Below are 14,175 nucleotides of genomic sequence, written 5' to 3' on the forward strand. Positions count from 1 at the left end.
TGTTTTTCCCTCTTTTCCCCTATTTTTCAGATAGAACGTATAATTATATCATTCGTAGTTCTTTCAAAGAGGAAGACATTGACAGAAATGCATTCCAAATAGCATTTTGCAAGATCAGGATGCAGGGTTTGCCTCAGGTGTCTGCCATGTTTGGCTCCTAGAGTTTTCTAATGTTTTCAGAAAGTGAATGCACAAGATTGTCCTCTCTGCTACAAAATGATGGCATAATACTTCTTCTGACCATCTGTTCCCTGCACTTACATAAGAGTAGCAAGTACAGCTCTTAAATTTAGGGCAGTCATTTACATCTTTGCAGTCTGCAGATTAATTCTTTATCTCTCAGGATAATAACTTTTGAGTATACCCAAGAGCTCTGGAACACAATGCCTCCAGTTATCAGCAATGTGGTGGGGTAACCAGGCAGTTGTCTGCTATCACTCTAGCTCATACTTATATTACAATATATAATCTGTTTCTTTACAGTCATACAGTGTGTATATCTTTCCTATTCACTTTTTTTATTTATACAATGTGTACATCAACAACAGCAAATTCAAATTGATAATCTTGATATCACAGCAAGAATATTGTCATGTGCTTCTTTCAAAATTATTTTCCCTCTAGGAAAATAACAGAACAAGGATTATTTTTCTGATTATTCAATATTTAATAGTGAGAGAACATGGATCTACTGTATTCATAGATGTAAAATAGGTGGGACACCTTTCTAGGTCTGTATCTTGGTGCAATTGTTTTGAAATTGCCCAAATCTCCACCGACAATAAAATGTCTAAGATTTAAGGACACGTAAATTATGAAAGCAACAGACATAATAAAATCTCTTGACAAATTACAAACTCTGTGTCCTATACAGTCCTCCAAAATAATCTATATTGAAATAAACAGGAAAAAAACTGAAATAAGCATGCTGCTAATTGTTTTAGTGTGCCTTCCCTTGGCCTTGATCCCTGTTTAGCACTGACTTGGCAACTGGGGCAGAGTACTTGGATAGACTCCACAATAAATCCTTCAGAACCTCTAGAAGCTTTGTCTTTCTAATGTACTTTTGTACCAATGTTAATTTGGGAATGAAAGAAATTGTATATAGAAATAAAGCATGTGTTAAATTATTTAAAGCATTTATCTTAACCAATCTGCGACTCATTCAGTATTTATGTGCAGATTTTAAGGTAACAAATTCAACATAAAACTGATAAAATGCATAGGTTATATCAGTAATCGGTTTTGCAGCACGCCTGGCATGTAATACCAAGGATTAACAAGGCTTTAATGGCTGAGTAATTTAAATATATTCTTAAGTATATTTTAATTGAAAGGGTGGAAAAAATGCTTCCGGTTTTGAAATCACACACTATTTTCTACAGTTTACTGTATTTCATTTATAAAACATTGGTGTTTGTATTTCCTGGGATTATAGTTTTTTTTCTAAATTGTGTTTATATAAAAAATATAATGGGCATCTTCAGAGTAGTCATAATAAAAATGCTGGTTTGGTTCTGTTTTATACCCTACATTTCTCGTAAAGGAAGGATAACATCAAGAACAATTAACAATGACAGATTTAACAAAGTGCCTACTATAAGCTAGTCTTACTATGACCATCTTAAATAACATTACATAATATAATTTTTTGAAGATGCGCTAATGTTTCATATCGACCCAATTACGTGCTTTTCTAATAATGTTTAACAAATGTAAAGTAAAAAAAAAAAAGATCAGATGAAGATATTACTGCTTACTATATATTTCAGTTTCCATCTTGTGGTCTGTAGGCCTAGGAACTTAAAGTCAACTAAACTTTAGTGTAGTATACAGAATTGCTTTGATTTCTACTAATTCTCCTGAATTTGCAACAGGTTTGGAGGCAGTCCCACAGGATGATCTTAGGCTTAACTGTCCTTATACTGTATCTCTAGTAGTAGTGTGGTCTGCAGCATTGAACTGGGTTTATAAGTCCTCCTTTCAAAATTCCAAAATATGCACTGAGTGATTATCTAAATAATGTCAGATGAACTGATTATCTAAATTAAATAGAAAATGAGCACTCCATGAACATTAAATGAAACCCTATTATAATGTCGTCTTACTACTCTGCTTCCACTACTACAGTATGTTGGTATTTTGACTTATACTGCTTATAGTCTTCTAATTAATTATTTGAATAGGGAGAGGCATTGGGGAGAGGTTCTTAATTGCACAGGAATGATTTAGGAATCAGTGGCTGATTGGTTCATATTCTGCTTCAGTTTTCCTGATAAGCCATGAACTCAAGCTCTCATTACTGCTAACAGATAAAGTGGTGACCCATTTAAATAGATTTGTTGTTTACTAAAAATACCAGTTCAGATTGCAGAGCACTTTGGAATAAACTTGCTGTATGCAAAGCAGTAACAGCTAGGTCCTTAATCTGTAACAGCCTTTAGGGCCACTTGGAGATTTAGACGTTGTTTGTTTTGTTGTATTTGTTTGTTGGGTCTGATAGCTGTAGGACTTCAGTCTTCTCTTAAAAGCAGGTGCAGTATGCTGTACAATCTGTTGATTTCCACTGTATGATTCTTACATAAAATGGTGTGGAATCTTACATGGAAGAGCATCAATCTAGTATGACTTTCTTATCATGTCTTCAGACCTATTGCTTCTTGCATTTCAGGTTCATCATTTCATTTTAACTAAATATCAAAATACTGTAACAACAACATAATCAAATTAATGACATCCTTATTATCAAAACATTCCAAATACAGAAGTCTTCCTTTTCCCTCTTCATCTGGTCTATTAAACAGTATGTGTCTAAAATGAGAACAACATATTAATTCTGAAACTAATTACTCATTTAAGATGCTTTATGTAAGTCTGTTGATAAGGCCAAATGGTGGATGTTTTGAAAATTTTATATCAGTAACAAACAGGATTCCCTTAAAAATGTGACTTACAATATGGAACATTACAAGAGGAGGGAATTTGGTCTGTATACCCTGTTCAACTGGAACTAATTCTTATAGATGGATACTGTATATACACTGTATACTATATGGTCTGTAAGAGCCCGACCTAGGGTTAGATTTAGGGTTGGACAACACCTAGACATTCCGTGATGCCTTTGCTGTGCTATAGGATGCATTTGAAATGCAAGAAAGGAGTTGGTTTGTTGTTTACTCGATAAAGAACTTTTGCACAATTTTGCAGTTTTTCCTACTTTGTGCAAGTCAGTCAAAACTTATCAAGAATGATAAGTGTGTAAATACACTTTCTAAGACTCTGCAAACAAAACTCTCTTAAATATTGCATGTCAAAACTAGATTAAAATGAGAGTTTTAGCCAGTAATTGCAATCCTTACCTATAAAAGAAAAAAAAAGTTAGATTTTATATGCAATTTCAGCAACAAGTAAACAAAAAACAAATCTGCATACCTGAAAGTGTTTCACAGCTGACACATTAAAATACTTTAAAACTGCAACTTTAAATGTTTCTGGCTGATCTGCAGTCATTTGGGTAATGTCATGGCCACTGTATTTGTAGGCAAGGTTGTGGAGGTGTGCTACGTAAGGGCCCGAACTAGGGTTAGGGTTAGGGTTGGACAACACCTAGATTTTTTGTAATGCCTTTACTGTGCTCTAGGATGCATTTGAAATGCAGGAAAAGTGTTGGTTTGTTGTTTCCTCGATTAAGAATTTTTGCCAATTTTGCATTTTTTTCTACTCCATGTACATATCAATCAAAATGGTCAAGTTTGAGGACTGTGATAATACACTTTCTAAATGCTAAACTCTCTTAATTATTGCATGTCTAAAGCAAATTAAAAGGATAGTTTTAGCCAGACATTGGTGGTAATTGCAATCCTTACCTTTTAAATGTAGGAAACAGTTTGGTTTTATGTGCAATTTCAGCAGCAAGTAAGGAAAAAGATCTGGATATCTGAAAGTTTTTCACAGGTGACACATTAAAATACTTTAAATGTGCAACTTTGAATGTTTCTGGCTGATTTGGAGTCATCTGGGTTACATTTTGGGCACTGTATTTGTATGCAAGATTGTGGAGGTGTGGTTTGTAAGGGCCTGAACTAGGGTTAGGGTTAGGGTTGGACAACACCTGGATTTTTTCTAATGCCTTTACTCTGCTCTAGGATGCATTTGAAATGCAGGAAAAGTGTTGGTTTGTTGTTTCCTTGATTACGAATTTTTTCCAATTTTGCAGTTTGTTCTACTCCATATACTGTACATATCAAAATGATGGTCAAGATTGGAGATTGTGATAATACACTTTCTAAATGCTAAACTCTCTTAATTATTGCATGTCAAAAGCAAATTAAAAGGATAGTTTTAGCCAGACATTGGTGGTAATTGCAATCCTTACCTTTTAAACTTAGGAAACAGTTTGGTTTTATGTGCAATTTCAGCAGGAAGTAAAGAAAAAGATCTGGATATCTGAAAGTTTTTCACAGGTGACACATTAAAATACTTAAAATGTGCAACTTTGAATATTTCTGGATGATTTGGAATCATCTGGGTTACTTTTTGGGCACTGTATTTGTATGCAAGATTGTGGAGGTGTGGTTTGTAAGGGCCCGAACTAGGGTTAGGTTTAGGGTTGGACAACACCTAGATTTCTTGTAATGCCTTTACTGTGCTCTAGGATTCATTTGAAATGCAGGAAAAGTGTTGGTTTGTTGTTTCCTCGATTACGAATTTTTACCAATTTTGAAGTTTTTTCTATTCCATATACTGTACATATCAAAATGATGGTCAAGATTGGAGATTGTGATAATACACTTTCTAAATGCTAAATTCTTTTAATTATTGCATGTCAAAAGCAAATTAAAAGGATAGTTTTAGCCAGACATTCGTGGTAATTGCAATCCTTACCTTTTAAAAGTAGGAAACAGTTTGGTTTTATTTGCAATTTCAGCAGCAAGTAAAGAAAAAGATCTGGATATCTGAAAGTTTTTCACAGGTGACACATTAAAATACTTTAAATGTGTAACTTTGAATGTTTCTGGCTGATTTGGAGTCATCTGGGTTACATTTTGGGCACTGTATTTGTAGGGAAGGCTGTGGAGGTGTGGTTTGTAAGGGCCCGAACTAGGGTTAGGGTAGGGTTGGAAAACAACCTGGATTTTTTCAAATGCCTTTACTGTACTCTAGGATGCATTTGAAATGCAGGAAAAGTGTTGGTTTGTTGTTTCCTCGATTACGAATTTTTACCAATTTTACAGTTTTTTCTACTCCATATACTGTACATATCAAAATGATGGTCAAGATTGGAGATTGTGATAATACACTTTCTAAATGCTAAACTCTCTTAATTATTGCATGTCAAAAGCAAATTAAAAGGATAGTTTTAGCCAGACATTCGTGGTAATTGCAATCCTTACCTTTTAAAAGTAGGAAACAGTTTGCTTTTATGTGCAATTTCAGCAGCAAGTAAAGAATAGGATCTGGATATCTGAAAATTTTTCACAGCTGATACTATAAAATACTTTAAATGTGCAACTTTGAATGTTTCTGGCTGATTTAGAGTCATCTGGGTTACATTTTGGGCTCTGTATTTGTAGGGAAGGCTGTGGAGGTGTGGTTTGTAAGGGCCCGAACTAGGGTTAGGGTTAGGGTTTGACAACACCTAGATTTTTTGTAATGCCTTTACTGTGCTCTAGGATGCATTTGAAATGCAGGAAAAGTGTTGGTTTGTTTTTTCCTCGATTACGAATTTTTACCAATTTTACAGATTTTTCTACTCCATATACTGTACATATCAAAATGATGGTCAAGATTGGAGATTGTGATAATACACTTTCTAAATGCTAAACTCTCTTAATTATTGCATGTCAAAAGCAAATTAAAAGGATAGTTTTAGCCAGACATTGGTGGTAATTGCAATCCTTACCTTTTAAACGTAGGAAACAGTTTGCTTTTATGTGCAATTTCAGCAGCAAGTAAAGAAAAAAAGATCTGGATATCTGAAAGTTTTTCACAGCTGACACTATAAAATACTTTAAATGTGTAACCTTGAATGTTTCTGGCTGATTTGGAGTCATCTGGGTAACATTTTGGGCACTGTATTTGTAGGGAAGGCTGTGGAGGTGTGGTTTGTAAGGGCCTGAACTAGGGTTAGGGTTAGGGTTGGAAAACAACCTGGATTTTTTCAAATGCCTTTACTGTGCTCTAGGACGCATCTGAAATGCAGGAAAAGTGTTGGTTTGTTTTTTCCTCGATTACGAATTTTTACCAATTTTACAGTTTTTTCTACTCCATATACTGTACATATAAAAATGATGGTCAAGATTGGAGATTGTGATAATACACTTTCTAAATGCTAAACTCTCTTAATTATTGCATGTCAAAAGCAAATTAAAAGGATAGTTTTAGCCAGACATTGGTGGTAATTGCAATCCTTACTTTTTTAACCTAGGAAACAGTTTGGTTTTATTTGCAAATTCAGCAGCAAGTAAAGAATAAGATCTGGATATCTGAAAGTTTTTCACAGGGGACACATTAAAATAATTTAAATGTGCAACTTTGAATGTTTCTGGCTGATTTGGAGTCATCTGGGTTATATTTTGGGCACTGTACTTGTAGGCAAGGTTGTGGAGGTGTGGTTTGTAAGGGCCCGAACTAGGGTTAGGGTTAGGGTTGGACAACACCTAGATTTTTTGTAATGCCTTTACTGTGCTCTAGGATGCATTTGAAATGCAGGAAAAGTGTTGGTTTGTTGTTTCCTCGATTACGAATTTTTACTAATTTTGAAGTTTTTTCTACTCCATATACTGTACATATCAAAATGATGGTCAAGATTGGAGATTGTGATAATACACTTTCTAAATGATAAACTCTTTTAATTATTGCATGTCAAAAGCAAATTAAAAGGATAGTTTTAGCCAGACATTCGTGGTAATTGCAATCCTTACCTTTTAAAAGTAGGAAACAGTTTGCTTTTATGTGCAATTTCAGCAGCAAGTAAAGAATAAGATCTGGATATCTGAAAGTTTTTCACAGCTGATACTATAAAATACTTTAAATGTGCAACTTTGAATGTTTCTGGCTGATTTGGAGTCATCTGGGTTACATTTTGGGCACTGTACTTGTAGGCAAGGTTGTGGAGGTGTGGTTTGTAAGGGCCCGAACTAGGGTTAGGGTTAGGGTTGGACAACACCTAGATTTCTTGTAATGCTTTTACTGTGCTCTAGGATGCATTTGAAATGCAGGAAAAGTGTTGGTTTGTTTTTATCTCGATTACGAATTTTTACCAGTTTTACAGTTTTTTCTACTCCATATACTGTACATATCAAAATGATGGTCAAGATTGGAGATTGTGATAATACACTTTCTAAATGCTAAACTCTCTTAATTATTGCATATCAAAAGCGAATTAAAAGGATAGTTTTAGCCAGACATTGGTGGTAATTGCAATTCTTCCCTTTTAAATGTAGGATACTGTTTGGTTTTATTTGCAATTTAAGCAGCAAGTAAAGAAAAAAATCTGGATATCTGAAAGTTTTTCACAGGTGACACATTAAAATACTTTAAATGTGTAACTTTGAATGTTTCTGGCTGATTTGGAGTCATCTGGGTTACATTTTGGCCACTGTATTTGTAGGCAAGGTTGTGGAGGTGTGGTTTGTAAGGGCCCAAACTAGGGTTAGGGTTGGAAAACAACCTGGATTTTTTTAAATGCCTTTACTGTGCTCTAGGATGCATTTGAAATGCAGGAAAAGTGTTGGTTTGTTTTTTCCTCGATTACGAATTTTTACCAATTTTACAGTTTTTTCTACTCCATATACTGTACATATCAAAATGATGGTCAAGATTGGAGATTGTGATAATACACTTTCTAAATGCTAAACTCTCTTAATTATTGCATGTCAAAAGCAAATTAAAAGGATAGTTTTAGCGAGACATTGGTGGTAATTGCAATCCTTACCTTTTAAACGTAGGAAACAGTTTGCTTTTATGTGCAATTTCAGCAGCAAGTAAAGAAAAAAGATCTGGATATCTGAAAGTTTTTCACAGCTGACACTATAAAATACTTTAAATGTGCAACTTTGAATGTTTCTGGCTGATTTGGAGTCATCTGGGTTACATTTTGGGCACTGTATTTGTAGGCAAGGTTGTGGAGGTGTTGTTTGTAAGGGCCCAAACTAGGGTTAGGGTTAGGGTTGGAAAACAACCTGGATTTTTTTAAATGCCTTGACTGTGCTCTAGGATGCATTTGAAATGCAGGAAAAGTGTTGGTTTGTTTTTTCCTCGATTACGAATTTTTACCAATTTTACAGTTTTTTCTACTCCATATACTGTACATATCAAAATGATGGTCAAGATTGGAGATTGTGATAATACACTTTCTAAATGCTAAAGTCTCTTAATTATTGCATGTCAAAAGCAAATTAAAAGGATAGTTTTAGCCAGACATTGGTGGTAATTGCAATCCTTACCTTTTAAATGTAGGAAACAGTTTGCTTTTATGTGCAATTTAAGCAGCAAGTAAAGAAAAAAGATCTGGATATCTGAAAGTTTTTCACAGCTGACACTATAAAATACTTTAAATGTGCAACTTTGAATATTTCTGGCTGATTTCGAGTCATCTGGGTTACATTTTGGGAACTGTATTTGTAGGCAAGGTTGTGGAGGTGTGGTTTGTAAGGTCCCAAACTAGGGTTAGGGTTAGGGTTGGAAAACAACCTGGATTTTTTGAAATGCCTTTACTGTGCTCTAGGATGCATTTGAAATGCAGGAAAAGTGTTGGTTTGTTTTTTCCTCGATTACGAATTTTTACCAATTTTGAAGTTTTTTCTATTCCATATACTGTACCTATCAAAATGATGGTCAAGATTGGAGATTGTGATAATACACTTTCTAAATGCTAAACTCTCTTAATTATTGCATGTCAAAAGCAAATTAAAAGGATAGTTTTAGCCAGACATTCGTGGTAATTGCAATCCTTACCTTTTAAAAGTAGGAAACAGTTTGCTTTTATGTGCAATTTCAGCAGCAAGTAAAGAAAAAAAGATCTGGATATCTGAAAGTTTTTCACAGCTGACACTATAAAATACTTTAAATGTGTAACCTTGAATGTTTCTGGCTGATTTGGAGTCATCTGGGTAACATTTTGGGCACTGTATTTGTAGGGAAGGCTGTGGAGGTGTGGTTTGGAAGGGCCCGAACTAGGGTTAGGGTTAGGGTTGGAAAACAACCTGGATTTTTTCAAATGCCTTTCCTGTGCTCTAGGATGCATTTGAAATGCAGGAAAAGTGTTGGTTTGTTGTTTCCTCGATTACGAATTTTTACCAATTTTGAAGTTTTTTCTATTCCATATACTGTACATATCAAAATGATGGTCAAGATTGGAGATTGTGATAATACACTTTCTAAATGCTAAACTCTCTTAATTATTGCATGTCAAAAGCAAATTAAAAGGATAGTTTTAGCCAGACATTGGTGGTAATTGGAATTCTTACAGGTACCTTTTAAACTTAGGATACAGTTTGCTTTTATGTGCAATTTCAGCATCAAGTAAAGAAAAAAGATCTGGATATCTGAAAGTTTTTCACAGCTGACACTATAAAATACTTTAAATGTGCAACTTTGAATGTTTCTGGCTGATTTGGAGTCATCTGGGTTATATTTTGGGCACTGTATTTGTAGGCAAGTTTGCGGAGGTGTGGTTTGTAAGGGCCCAAACTAGGGTTAGGGTTAGGGTTGGAAAACAACCTGGATTTTTTTAAATGCCTTTACTGTGCTCTAGGATGCATTTGAAATGCAGGAAAAGTGTTGGTTTGTTTTTTCCTCGATTTCGAATTTTTACCAGTTTTACAGTTTTTTCTACTCCATATACTGTACATATCAAAATGATGGTCAAGATTGGAGATTGTGATAATACACTTTCTAAATGCTAAACTCTCTTAATTATTGCATGTCAAAAGCAAATTAAAAGGATAGTTTTAGCCAGACATTGGTGGTAATTGCAATCCTTACCTTTTAAACGTAGGAAACAGTTTGCTTTTATGTGCAATTTCAGCAGCAAGTAAAGATAAAGATCTGGATATCTGAAAGTTTTTCACAGGTGACACATTAAAATACTTTAAATGTGCAACTTTGAATGTTTCTGGCTGATTTGGAGTCATCTGGGTTATATTTTGGGCACTGTATTTGTATGCAAGATTCTGGAGGTGTGGTTTGTAAGGGCCCGAACTAGGGTTAGGGTTAGGGTTGGACAACACCTAGATTTTTTGTAATGCCTTTACTGTGCTCTAGGATGCATTTGAAATGCAGGAAAAGTGTTGGTTTGTTGTTTCCTCGATTATGAATTTTTACCAATTTTACAGTTTTTTCTACTCCATATACTGTACATATCAAAATGATGGTCAAGATTGGAGATTGTGATAATACACTTTCTAAATGCTAAACTCTCTTAATTATTGCATGTCAAAAGCAAATTAAAAGGATAGTTTTAGCCAGACATTGGTGGTAATTGCAATCCTTACCTTTTAAATGTAGGAAACAGTTTCCTTTTATGTGCAATTTAAGCAGCAAGTAAAGAAAAAAGATCTGGATATCTGAAAGTTTTTCACAGGTGACACATTAAAATACCTTAAATGTGCAACTTTGAATGTTTCTGGCTGATTTGGAGTCATCTGAGTTACATTTTGGGCACTGTATTTGTAGGCAAGGTTGTGGAGGTGTGGTTTGTAAGGGCCCAAACTAGGGTTAGGGTTGGAAAACAACCTGGATTTTTTTAAATGCCTTTACTGTGCTCTAGGATGCATTTGAAATGCAGGAAAAGTGTTGGTTTGTTTTTTCCTCGATTACGAATTTTTACCAGTTTTGCAGTTTTTTCTACTCCATATACTGTACATATCAAAATGATGGTCAAGATTGGAGATTGTGATAATACACTTTCTAAATGCTAAACTCTCTTAATTATTGCATGTCAAAAGCAAATTAAAAGAATAGTTTTAGCCAGACATTGGTGGTAATTGGAATTCTTACAGGTACCTTTTAAACGTAGGATACAGTTTGCTTTTTTTGCAATTTCAGCAGCAAGTAAAGAAAAAGATCTGGATATGTGAAAGTTTTTCACAGGTGACACATTAAAATACTTTAAATGTGCAACTTTGATTGTTTCTTGCTGATTTGGAGTCATCTGGGTTACATTTTGGGCACTGTATTTGTAGGGAAGGCTGTGGAGGTGTGGTTTGGAAGGGCCCGAACTAGGGTTAGGGTTAGGGCTGGACAACACCTAGATTTTTTGTAATGCCTTTACTGTGCTCTAGGATGCATTTGAAATGCAGGAAAAGTGTTGGTTTGTTTTTTCCTCGATTACGAATTATTACCAATTTTACAGTTTTTTCTACTCCATATACTGTACATATCAAAATGATGGTCAAGATTGGAGATTGTGATAATACACTTTCTAAATGCTAAAGTCTCTTCATTATTGCATGTCAAAAGCAAATTAAAAGGATAGTTTTAGCCAGACATTGGTGGTAATTGGAATCCTTACCTTTTAAACGTAGGAAACAGTTTGGTTTTATGTGCAATTGCAGCAGCAAGAAAAGATAAAGATCTGGATATCTGAAAGTTTTTCACAGGTGACACATTAAAATACATTAAATGTGCAACTTTGAATGTTTCTGGCTGATTTGGAGTCATCTGGGTTATATTTTGGGCACTGTATTTGTATGCAAGATTCTGGAGGTGTGGTTTGTAAGGGCCCGAAGTAGGGTTAGGGTTAGGGTTGGACAACACCTAGATTTTTTGTAATGCCTTTACTGTGCTCTAGGATGCATTTGAAATGCAGGAAAAGTGTTTGTTTGTTGTTTCCTCGATTACGAATTTTTACCAATTTTGAAGTTTTTTCTATTCCATATACTGTACATATCAAAATGATGGTCAATATTGGAGATTGTGATAATACACTTTCTAAATGCTAAACTCTCTTAATTATTGCATGTCAAAAGCAAATTAGAAGGATAGTTTTAGCCAGACATTGGTGGTAATTGCAATCCTTACGTTTTAAATGTAGGAAACAGTTTGCTTTTATGTGCAATTTCAGCAGCAAGTAAAGAAAAAAGATCTGGATATCTGAAAGTTTTTCACAGCTGACACTATAAAATACTTTAAATGTGCAACTTTGAAAGTTTCTGGCTGATTTGGAGTCATCTGGGTTACATTTTGGGCACTGTATTTGTAGGCAAGGTTGTGGAGGTGTGGTTTGTAAGGGCCCAAACTAGGGTTAGGGTTAGGGTTGGAAAACAACCTGGATTTTTTTAAATGCCTTGACTGTGCTCTAGGATGGATTTGAAATGCAGGAAAAGTGTTGGTTTGTTTTTTCCTCGATTACGAATTAGTACCAATTATACAGTTTTTTCTACTCCATATACTGTACATATCAAAATGATGGTCAAGATTGGAGATTGTGATAATACACTTTCTAAATGCTAAACTCTCTTAATTATTGCATGTCAAAAGCAAATTAAAAGGATAGTTTTAGCCAGACATTAGTGGTAATTGCAATCCTTACCTTTTAAATGTAGGAAACAGTTTGCTTTTATGTGCAATTTCAGCAGCAAGTAAAGAAAAAAGATCTGGATATCTGAAAGTTTTTCACAGCTGACACTATAAAATACTTTAAATGTGCAACTTTGAATGTTTCTGGCTGATTTGGAGTCATCTGGGTTCTATTTTGGGCACTGAATTTGTATGCAAGATTGTGGAGGTGTGGTTTGTAAGGGCCCGAACTAGGGTTAGGGTTAGGGTTGGACAACACCTAGATTTTTTGTAATGCCTTTATTGTGCTCTAGGATGCATTTGAAATGCAGGAAAAGTGTTGGTTTATTGTTTCCTCGATTACGAATTTTTACCAATTTTGCAGTTTTTTCTACTCCATATACTGTACATATCAAAATGATTGTCAAGATTGGAGATTGTGATAATACACTTTCTAAATGCTAAACTCTCTTAATTATTGCATGTCAAAAGCAAATTAAAAGGATAGTTTTAGCCAGACATTGGTGGTAATTGCAATCCTTACCTTTTAAATTTAGGAAACAGTTTGCTTTTATGTGCAATTTCAGCAGCAAGTAAAGAAAAAAGATCTGGATATCTGAAAGTTTTTCACAGCTGACACTATAAAATACTTTAAATGTGCAACTTTGAAAGTTTCTGGCTGATTTGGAGTCATCTGGGTTACATTTTGGGCACTGTATTTGTAGGCAAGGTTGTGGAGGTGTGGTTTGTAAGGGCCCAAACTAGGGTTAGGGTTGGAAAACAACCTGGATTTTTTTAAATGCCTTTACTGTGCTCTAGGATGCATTTGAAATGCAGGAAAAGTGTTGGTTTGTTTTTTCCTCGATTACGAATTTTTACCAGTTTTGCAGTTTTTTCTACTCCATATACTGTACATATCAAAATGATGGTCAAGATTGGAGATTGTGATAATACACTTTCTAAATGCTAAACTCTCTTAATTATTGCATGTCAAAAGCAAATTAAAAGGATAGTTTTAGCCAGACATTGGTGGTAATTGGAATTCTTACAGGTACCTTTTAAACGTAGGATACAGTTTGCTTTTATTTGCAATTTCAGCAGCAAGTAAAGAAAAAGATCTGGATATGTGAAAGTTTTTCACAGGTGACACATTAAAATACTTTAAATGTGCAACTTTGATTGTTTCTTGCTGATTTGGAGTCATCTGGGTTACATTTTGGGCACTGTATTTGTAGGGAAGGCTGTGGAGGTGTGGTTTGTAAGGGCCCGAACTAGGGTTAGGGTTAGGGCTGGACAACACCTAGATTTTTTGTAATGCCTTTACTGTGCTCTAGGATGCATTTGAAATGCAGGAAAAGTGTTGGTTTGTTTTTTCCTCGATTACGAATTATTACCAATTTTACAGTTTTTTCTACTCCATATACTGTACATATCAAAATGATGGTCAAGATTGGAGATTGTGATAATACACTTTCTAAATGCTAAAGTCTCTTCATTATTGCATGTCAAAAGCAAATTAAAAGGATAGTTTTAGCCAGACATTGGTGGTAATTGGAATCCTTACCTTTTAAACGTAGGAAACAGTTTGGTTTTATGTGCAATTGCAGCAGCAAGAAAAGATAAAGATCTGGATATCTGAAAGTTTTTCACAGGTGACACATTAAAATACTTTAA

Source organism: Lepisosteus platostomus, chromosome 13 (assembly GCF_059453375.1).
Source record: "Lepisosteus platostomus isolate fLepPlt1 chromosome 13, fLepPlt1.hap1, whole genome shotgun sequence".
NCBI lineage: Eukaryota > Metazoa > Chordata > Actinopteri > Semionotiformes > Lepisosteidae > Lepisosteus > Lepisosteus platostomus.